The sequence below is a fragment of the Microtus pennsylvanicus genome, chromosome 6 (assembly GCF_037038515.1).
Source record: "Microtus pennsylvanicus isolate mMicPen1 chromosome 6, mMicPen1.hap1, whole genome shotgun sequence".
Taxonomy (NCBI): domain Eukaryota; kingdom Metazoa; phylum Chordata; class Mammalia; order Rodentia; family Cricetidae; genus Microtus; species Microtus pennsylvanicus.
In genome coordinates this window covers 80,424,948-80,433,722 of record NC_134584.1, presented here as the reverse complement: position 1 = coordinate 80,433,722, position 8,775 = coordinate 80,424,948, and the positions used below count along the sequence as shown (strand labels likewise).

The following is an 8,775-nucleotide window of genomic DNA, read 5'->3' as shown; positions in this document are numbered from 1 at the left end:
ATCAGGGGGGAGGGGGACAACGACATCACGAAATTTGCATGCAAATGAATGGAAATAGAAAAAAAAATCATTCTGAGTGAGGTAACCCAGACCCAGAAAGACAAACATGGTATGTACTTACTCATAAGTGGATATTAGATGTAAAGCAAAGGATAACCAGGCTACAGTCCACAGCCAAAAGAAACTAGGAAACGAGGACCCTAAGAGGGATGCATGGACCTCCCTGGGAAGAGGAAATAAACAAGAGGTCCTAGGCAAACTGGGGGTGGGGTAGAGGGGGGTGTTGGGGGAATGGAAACTTGAGGGATCAGGATGATCAAGTGGGGGCAGGATGGAGGGGGAGAGTAACGAAAGGAATTTGTTTTTGTTTTTTGTTTTGTTTTGTTTTGCTGTTTTTCCAAGACAGGGTTTCTCTGTAGCTTTGGAGCCTGTCCTGGGCTACTTGCTTTGTAGCCCAGGTTGATCTTGAACTCTCGGGAGATATTTTGATAGAGGGGGCCATTACAGGATTAAGGAGAAACCTGGTGCTAGGGAAGCTCCCAGGAACCCACAAAGAAGATCCCAGCTAAGACTCCTAGCAATAGTGGAGAGGGTGCCTGAACTAGCCTTCCCCTGTAATCAGATTGGTGACTACCCTAATTGTCATCATAGAGCCTCCATCCAGTAACTGATGGAAGCAGATGCCGAGATCCACAGCCCAGCACTGGGCCAAGCTGCAGGAGGACAATTGGAGAGAGGGAGGAGGGATTCTATGGGCAAGGGGTTGGGGGTCAAGAACATGACGGGAAGACCCACAGAGACAGCTGACCTGAGCCTGTGGGAGCTCATGGACTGGACTGACAGCTAAGGAGCGGACATGGGACAGACCTAGGCACTCTGCATCTAGGTGACAGTTGTGCAGCTTGGTCTTTTGTGGGGCCCCTGAAAAGTTTCTGCAGCCCGATAAACCTTCCCACCGACGTAATAATTCAAGTCAAACCAAATCAAATTAAACAAGAGAAAGCCCAGGTTTAATGGATAGCAGTACTCCCTGGTGGCCTTCTAGGCCCTCAGAGAAGAGATGGGGAAAGAAGACTGCCACGTGTTTGTTCTCGGGGGGACAGTTTAAATACCCCATGGGAGTGGTCTTGGGCATCTCTGAGGAGGGGGTCATAGTTTTGGTAGGCTTTCTCAGACATGGAGTCTGGACTGAGGCAACTCCCAGGGGAGGAGGCTTGGAATGGAACTTTTTACCCAAACATGCCAGACTCTTTGGATATAGGGATGCCAGGGGCTGGGGTGAAGCTTCCATCCTAACAGCCTCTAGCACTGGAACCAGAACCTGTCCTTGACCCATGAGTTGGCTCGCTGGAACCTATTCTCTATGGTGGGATGCCCAGCCTTGATGCAAGCAGGAGAAGCTTGGTCCTGCCTCAACTTGATAGGCCATGCTTTGTTGACTCCCATGGAGGCCTGACCCTTTCTGAACGGAGATGGAGGAGGAGAGGATGGAGCAGTGGGTAGAAAGGAGGTGGGGGGAAGGAATGGGAGGAGTGGAGGGAAGAGAAACTGTGATTGGTATGTAAAATAAATAAATAAGTTAATTAAAATTAATTTAAAAAAAGTAGGTAGGAGCATCCCAATATCCATTAGCTGGTGGACGGGTAAACAAACATGATATGGATACATGATGAAATACTTTTAGCAGTAGAAGAAATACTAACAAGATAGGATGAAAGGGATGAGCCTTGCAAACACTGCAAAAGGAGCCCAGCCTGGCCCAGAAGGCTGCATGTAGGAGTCCACAGCACGCAGATGTGTAGACAGAAAGGCTGGGAAGGAAAAGGAGGGGCAGGAGGTTTTTGCTGCTGGTTGGTAGATTTTAAATAACTATTTGTTAGGTGTGGGGAGGGCGCACATGTGCCTGCCGCTCTGCGTGGAGGCCAGAGGGTCTATTTTAGGAGGTAGTTCTCAGTTTCCTCTCTGTTGAGGCAGAGCTTCTCTTTGGCTACACTGTGTAAGCCAGGCTGACTGGCCTGCCAGCTTCCAGGTGACTCTCCTGTTCCTCCTCCCATCTCACCACAGGAGTGCTGGCAATACAGACACAGGCCACAGTAACTGGCTTTTTTCACACATCAGGAGATCTAATTCAAGCCCTCAGGCTTTTGAGGTTAGCGCTTTCACCTGCTGAGCCGCCTCCTCAGGTCTATTAGGTAGGATTTTTGAGGAAATAAAAAAAGATGATCAAAAATTAGATGGTATTAGAAGTTGTACAAATCTATGGATATGGAACAAAACAAGAAAATGTGCACTTTGCCCGGCGGTGGTGGTGCACACCTTTTCTCCCAGCACCCCAGAGACAGAGGCAGGTGGATCTCTGTGAGTTAGGAGCCAGCCTAGTCTACAGAGTGAGTTCCAGGACTGCAGGGTTACACAGAAAAACTCTGCTACAAAAAACAAACAAACAAACAAAAAAACAAAGCTGGATGTGATGGCACATACCTTTAATACCAGACAGAGGCAAGTGGCTCTCTGTGAGTTTGAGGCTAGCCTGGTCTACAGAGTGAGTTCCAGAGCAGCCAGGGCTACACAGAGAAACCTTGTCTCAAAAAACAAAAAAACAAAACAAAAAGAAAAGAAATTGTGCAGCGCACTTTAGCAAGATGAATTTTATGGAATGCAAATTATTCTCCAATGGAGGGTTATTTATTTTTTAAACAAAGTAGAAAGACAAAATAAAAAGCTAAAACTGAATGGATTTGATTATTTGCTTTTGAATCTACTCATGACTCAGTTTTATAAACATTTTTGTGTGCCAACATCTGCTGTTTTCAGTGAATTCAATTAGCATTGGTTTTATTTTCATCAATTAGCAAAAACAGTTAGCATGTTTACACTGATTAGGCTGCTAATATAATCCGTTTATCTTGCACTATTTTCTAGAATAAATAGCCACAGCTTTACAAATACACATTTAGTCCCCTGACTACTCTTTCTAAATAAACCTCTGCCGTGATCTTAGACGCTAAAGTAGACACTAAAGTGCCCAACCCTAGTAGAATGAGAAAACAACATACAGAACCTGAACTTTCTACTAATTTTCATGTTTTCTTTCTAGTTCTTTGCAACAAACACATTCCAGAGAAGAAGGCATTTCTATTGGCAATCTTAAGACTCTAACAAACAAAGTATTTCTCCTACCTGTTTAAAGCCCGAGCCGGGGTCAGTAAGATGGCTTAGTGGATAAAGGCACTTGTGACGCAAGCTTGATGACCAGAGTTCAGTCCTCAGAACAGGCATAAAGGTGAAAGGAGAGAATCAACTCCACATGCGTGCATGATGATGTGGGTACACCTAGACACACAGTAAAATGAAATACATTCCAAAGGGTATTGATGCAAGCACGGGTGTTAATAGGCCTCAATGGTGTGTTGTAAAAGAAACCTTAAAATATACGTTCAATTTGTGTAAGTACTCAAATGCAGGTTGGGGGTAGAGGGGGAAAAGGCCCTAAAAGGGAATGAGATAGGGAGTGATGCTTGTGCATTTACCTAGGAATGTCACAGAAACATCATGTTACGTAAGTACCCAAAAGAACCAGGTCTGAAGATTAAACGGCACCTCACCAACCAGCCAGTTCCCAGACTGCAGAGCGGGACAGGCCATGCTCCTCATTCACTGGCTTCAGCTTGCTCGCTGGCTTTTGCCCAGCTAACCAGCTAAGTTCAGAGGCTAATTCTGCTATCAACCAGCTAGTCCACACCTACACTGTCCCTGCAATGGCTTCAGTCTCGCCAAGGACCATAGATGTTCTTTTCTTTCTTTTTTCTGAGACAGGGTTTTTCTGTATAAAGGCCTCAGCTGTCCTGGAACTCACTTTGTAGACCTTATAGACTAAAGGCATACACCACCACATCCGGCCTTGGATGTCACATCTTTAAGATGAATAGATCAACTGGGTGGTGGTGGCACACAGCTTTAGTTCAAGCATTCAGAAGGCAGAGGCAGGAGGATCTCTGAGTCTGAGATTAGCCTGGTCTACAGAGAGAGTTCCAGGACAGCTAGGGCTACACAGAGAAACCCTGTGTTAGAAAACAAAACAAAACAAAAACACCAAAAAAAAAAAAACTACAGCAATAACAAAGAGGTAAATAAACAAAACTGATGGATGATTTTTAAGGTAAATATTTAAGAGAGAGAGAAAGAGAGAGAGAGCATGCACAAAAGAGAGAGAGACAGAGAGAGAGAACGCGGTTGAGTTAGTTAAGCTGGCTGACATCAGCAGGGGTGGGAGGTTATTTGTTGGCACGTATTTGCCTGTGTCTACACCACTGAAAAACTGACACCCCCCACGCCCTCGCAGCAAACATTAACTGCCAATAACTTACACAGAGGGTGGGGATCTCGTGAGCACCTTCGCCATCTGTGATGTCACTGAGAGTGGTCTTGAGCAGGTCTCACGAGGTGCTATGGTTACTATGAGTCCACAATAGTCCTGCTGAGTCCAGAGGACCCAGAAAAGAGCAACTCACAGCACTCTTCCCTCTTCTCTGCCTCTGACGTTCTTTTCGTCTCCTCTTATGGGAGGCTCCCTGAGCCCTGGGCTGATACAGATGTCTTCTTTAGGACTGAGCAGACAACAGCCGTTTATTCTCTGCACTCTGACAAGTTATTAATCTGCACTGCCTGCTGCCTGCTGACACAGAACCTTCTCTGACGGGGCTGAGAGCAGAAGTAATCTATGGGTGTAAACAGAAAGACTTGGAAGGCAGTTTGACAGCATGGCCATGTCGCACAACAGTGTCTGTAGGTTCCCCAATAGTACCTGAGGCCACCCTTCTTACAGGCCCCATAGCCAGGTTTGCTGTGCCAGGCTTGAATCCCTTTTGGTGGGGCAGCCTCAAAAGTCATCAAATATAGATCTCCCTGAGAAGGGGAGATAGACAAGATCTCCTGAGAAAATTGGGAGCATAGAAGTAGGGGAAAAGGGAGAGAGGAAGGGGAAGAGAGAAGAAGGGCAAAGGGGAGGAGAACTTGAGGGAACAGGATAGTCGAGATGGGGGAAGGACAGACAGGGAGAGCAAGGAAAGAGATATCTTGATTGAGGGAGGTCCATTATGGGGCTAGCAAGAAACCTGGCGCTAGAGAAATTTCCAGGAATCCACAAGGATGACCCCAGGTAAGACCCTAAGCAATAGTGGAGAGGGTGCCTGAACTGGCCTTGCCCTGTAGTCAGATTGGTGACTATCTTACATGTCACCATAGAACCTTCATCCAGCAACTGATGGAAGCAGAGACAGAGACCCACAGTGGAGCACTGTGCTGAGCTCCCAAAGTCCAGTTGAAGAGTGGGAGGAGTGAGAATATGAGCAAAGAGGTCAAGACCATGATGAGGACACCCGCTGAAACAGCTGACCTGAGCTAATGGGAGCTCACCAACTCCAGCCTGAGAGTGAGGGAACCAGCATAGGACCAAACTAGGCCCTCTGAATGTGGGTGACAGTTGTATAGCTGGAGCAGACTGCAGGGCCACTGGCAGTGAAACCAGGATTTATCCCTACCGCTTTTACTGGCATTTTGGAACCCATTTTCTTTGGAAGGATACCTTGCTCAGCCTACATTTAGTGGGGAGGGCCTTGGTCCTGCCTCAAAGCAGTGTGTTAGATTTTGTTGACTTCCCTTGGGAATCCTTACCCTTTCTGATGAGTGGGTGGGGGGTGGGGTGGGGAAGAAGGTAGAAGGATCAGGAGTAGTAACTGGGATTGGTATGTAAAATGAGAAAAGATAGTGTTTTTGTTTTGTTTTGTTTGTTTTGGGGGTTTTGAGACAGGGTTTCTCTGTAGCTTTAGAGCCCGTCCTGGAACTAGCTCTTGTAAGACCAGGCTGGCCTTGAACTCACAGAGGTCCGCTTGCCTTGCAGTCAAAATTCCTTTGGAAGGTTGTTTTGCTTACTGGAACAGTCTTTCCTCTAAGCAGCTTTGAACGATTATCCATGAAAGCTTGTTTGCCGAGGTGGTTATTACTAGTTTTAATGTGACAATTATGGTTGTAAAGAACTCATTTACTATCATTCAAATTTCAGCTGCACATGCGTGCTGGAGAACCATGAGAGGAGTGTGGGTGTGCAGACTACACAACGGGGCAGTGCCTCTGTAGTTGGGTTTCGTAATATTAACAACAGATGAAACACACAGTTGACACATTCAAATTTTTGTTCTCGAGCACAGCAAATAACTGATTTAAGCTATTGCCACATAGTAGGTACCTTTTGATTTTATTTTTCCACTTTACTTTAACAGAAATTACTTAGTTATCCACAATTCAAAGATGAATTTTGTACCATCACAGCAAATAGAACCAGGCATGGTGGGGCACACTTTTCGTATCGCTCAGGAGGCAAGGCAGAGGAGGCAGGAGGATCTGAGTTTGAGGCCAGCCTGATCTCCTAGCCCACTTAGGATATTTTTAAAGGACACCTTAGAGACACTTTTATCAGGTCGGGGAGGTGACTCGGTGGATAAAAACACTTGCCCTGAGTGCTTGAAGACCTAAGTTAGAATCTCCAGAAACTGCACAAAAGCTGGATATGATTGTGTTACTTACCTCAGCTCTTATCTGTCAGGAACAGTAACTGGGTCCCAGTGTCTGCTTCTGTCACCCTAGCCTTCTTACCTGTAGCTACCATGTATGAATGTGTCTTCATCCACATCGGTCAGGCTCTTGTTCATATCAGCAATGCCTGCTGGGAGCTCTACTGCCTGGAACATGGCATCCAGCCTGATGTCCAGATGCCAAGTGACAAGTCTTGCCTTGGCAATCACATGCCCTGGGCAGTGTTCATACGACTGGAACCCACAGTTAGTGATGAAGTTCACACTGGTACCCACCACCAGCTCTTTCACCCTGAGTAGCTTATCACAGGCAAGGAAGATGTTGCCAATAAGTCTGCCCAGGGCCACCACACCATTGGCAAGGAGATCATTGACCTTGTCTTGGACCTAATTTGCAAGCTGGCTGGCCAGTGCATGGGGCTTCAGGGCTTCTTGGTTCTCCACAGCTTTGGTGGGGGAACTGGCTCTGGGTTCACCTCCCTGCTGATGGAGTGGCTCGCTGTTGATTGTGGAAAGAAGTCCAAGCTGGAGTTTCCTACTTATCAAGACCTCAGGTGTCCATTGCTATGGCTGAGATCTGCAATTTCATCCTCATCACCTATGTGGTCCTGAAGCACTCTGACTGTACCCTCATGGTAGACAATGAGGCCATCTATGGCAACCATTGTAGAAGCCTTGGCATTGAGCACCCAACCTACACTGACCTTAGCCACCTTATTAGTCAAAGTGTGTCTTCCACCACTGCTTCCCTCAGATTTGATGGGGCCCTGAGGGTAGACCTGACTGAATTCCAGACCAGCCTGGTGCCCTACCCTCGCATCCACTGCCCTCTGGCCACATATACCCCTGTCATCTCTGCTGAGAAAGCCTGCCATAAGCAGCTTTCTGTAGCAGAGATCACCAATGTCTGCTTTGAGCCAGCCAACCAGATGGTGAAATGTCACCCCCGCCATGATACATGGCTTGCTGCCTCTTGTATGTGGTTCTTTGTAGGAGGAGAGAGCAGCTTGTTGGTTCCCAGCCGCCTGGCTAGCTTAGACCCAAAATAATCACACAGAAACTGTATTAATTAAATCACTGCTTGGCCAATTAGCTCTAGCTACTTATTGGCTAACTCTTACATATGAATTTAACCCATTTCTATTATCTGTGTATCGCCTTGTGGCTGTAGCTTACTGGCTAAAGTTCTGGCATCTGTCTCCGGCGTGGCTACACGGTGTCTCTCTCACTCCGCCCAGCCTCCTTTCTCCTGGTATTCACTTTAGTTTTCCCTGCCTAGCTCTGTTCTTTTGCCCTATCACAGGCCAAGACAGTTTCTTTATTCATTAGTCAATAAAAGCAGCACATAGAACAGAAGGACCTCCCATACCAGTTCCTAAAGATATCAATGATGCCGTTACCATTATCTAGATCAAGCACAGCATCCAGTTAGTGGCCTGGTGCCCACTGGATTCAAGGTTGTCATTAGTTACCAATCTTCCACTGTGGTACTTGGTGGAGACCTGGCCAAGATCCAGAGAGCTGTTGCACGCTGAGCAAGACCACAACCATTGCTGAGGCCTGGGCTTGCCTTTATCACAGGCTTGATCTGATATCTGCCAGGTGTGCCTTTGTACACTGTATGTGGGTGAAGGCATGGAGGAAGGGGAGTTCTCTGAGGCCTGTGAGGACTTGGCTGCCCCAGAGGATGATGAGGTAGCTGGTGTGGATTCTGTTCCAAGAGAGGGTGAGGAAGAAGGAGAGGAATACGAATCCATTCTTTCAGACCTTGGATCTTGTCAAACTTCCAGAACTTCAGCTTCAACGCTAGCTGACAAACATGAGTGCTTATGTACTTGTAGTGATATTCCATTTGTATTTTAATAAATAAAGCTTGCCTGAAGATCAGAGAGTAAAACAGCCCCACTGGTCAGCCTTACAGACCAGGCAGTGGTGACACACACCTTTAATCCCAGTAGCCACACTAGGCTGAGCAAGTCATGTGAAGGAAGTCAGTAAGCGGCACCCCTCCATGACCTCTGCATGCTGCCTCCAGGTTTCTGCATTGTTTGAGCTCCTGTTCCGACTTCCTTTGATGAACAACAATGTGGAAGTGTAAACCGAATAAACCCTTTGCTCCCCAACTTGCTATTTGGTCATGGTTCTTCACTGCAGCAATAGAAACCCCAAGACAGTGTCTAGTTTT

General features: G+C 46.7%; 1 pseudogene; it reads left to right on the top strand.

The window, feature by feature from the left end:
• The first annotated feature begins 6,662 nt into the window (after positions 1-6,662).
• On the top strand, positions 6,663-8,453 carry LOC142853069 (tubulin alpha-1B chain-like; annotated as a pseudogene).
• The last annotated feature ends 322 nt before the right edge of the window (positions 8,454-8,775 follow it).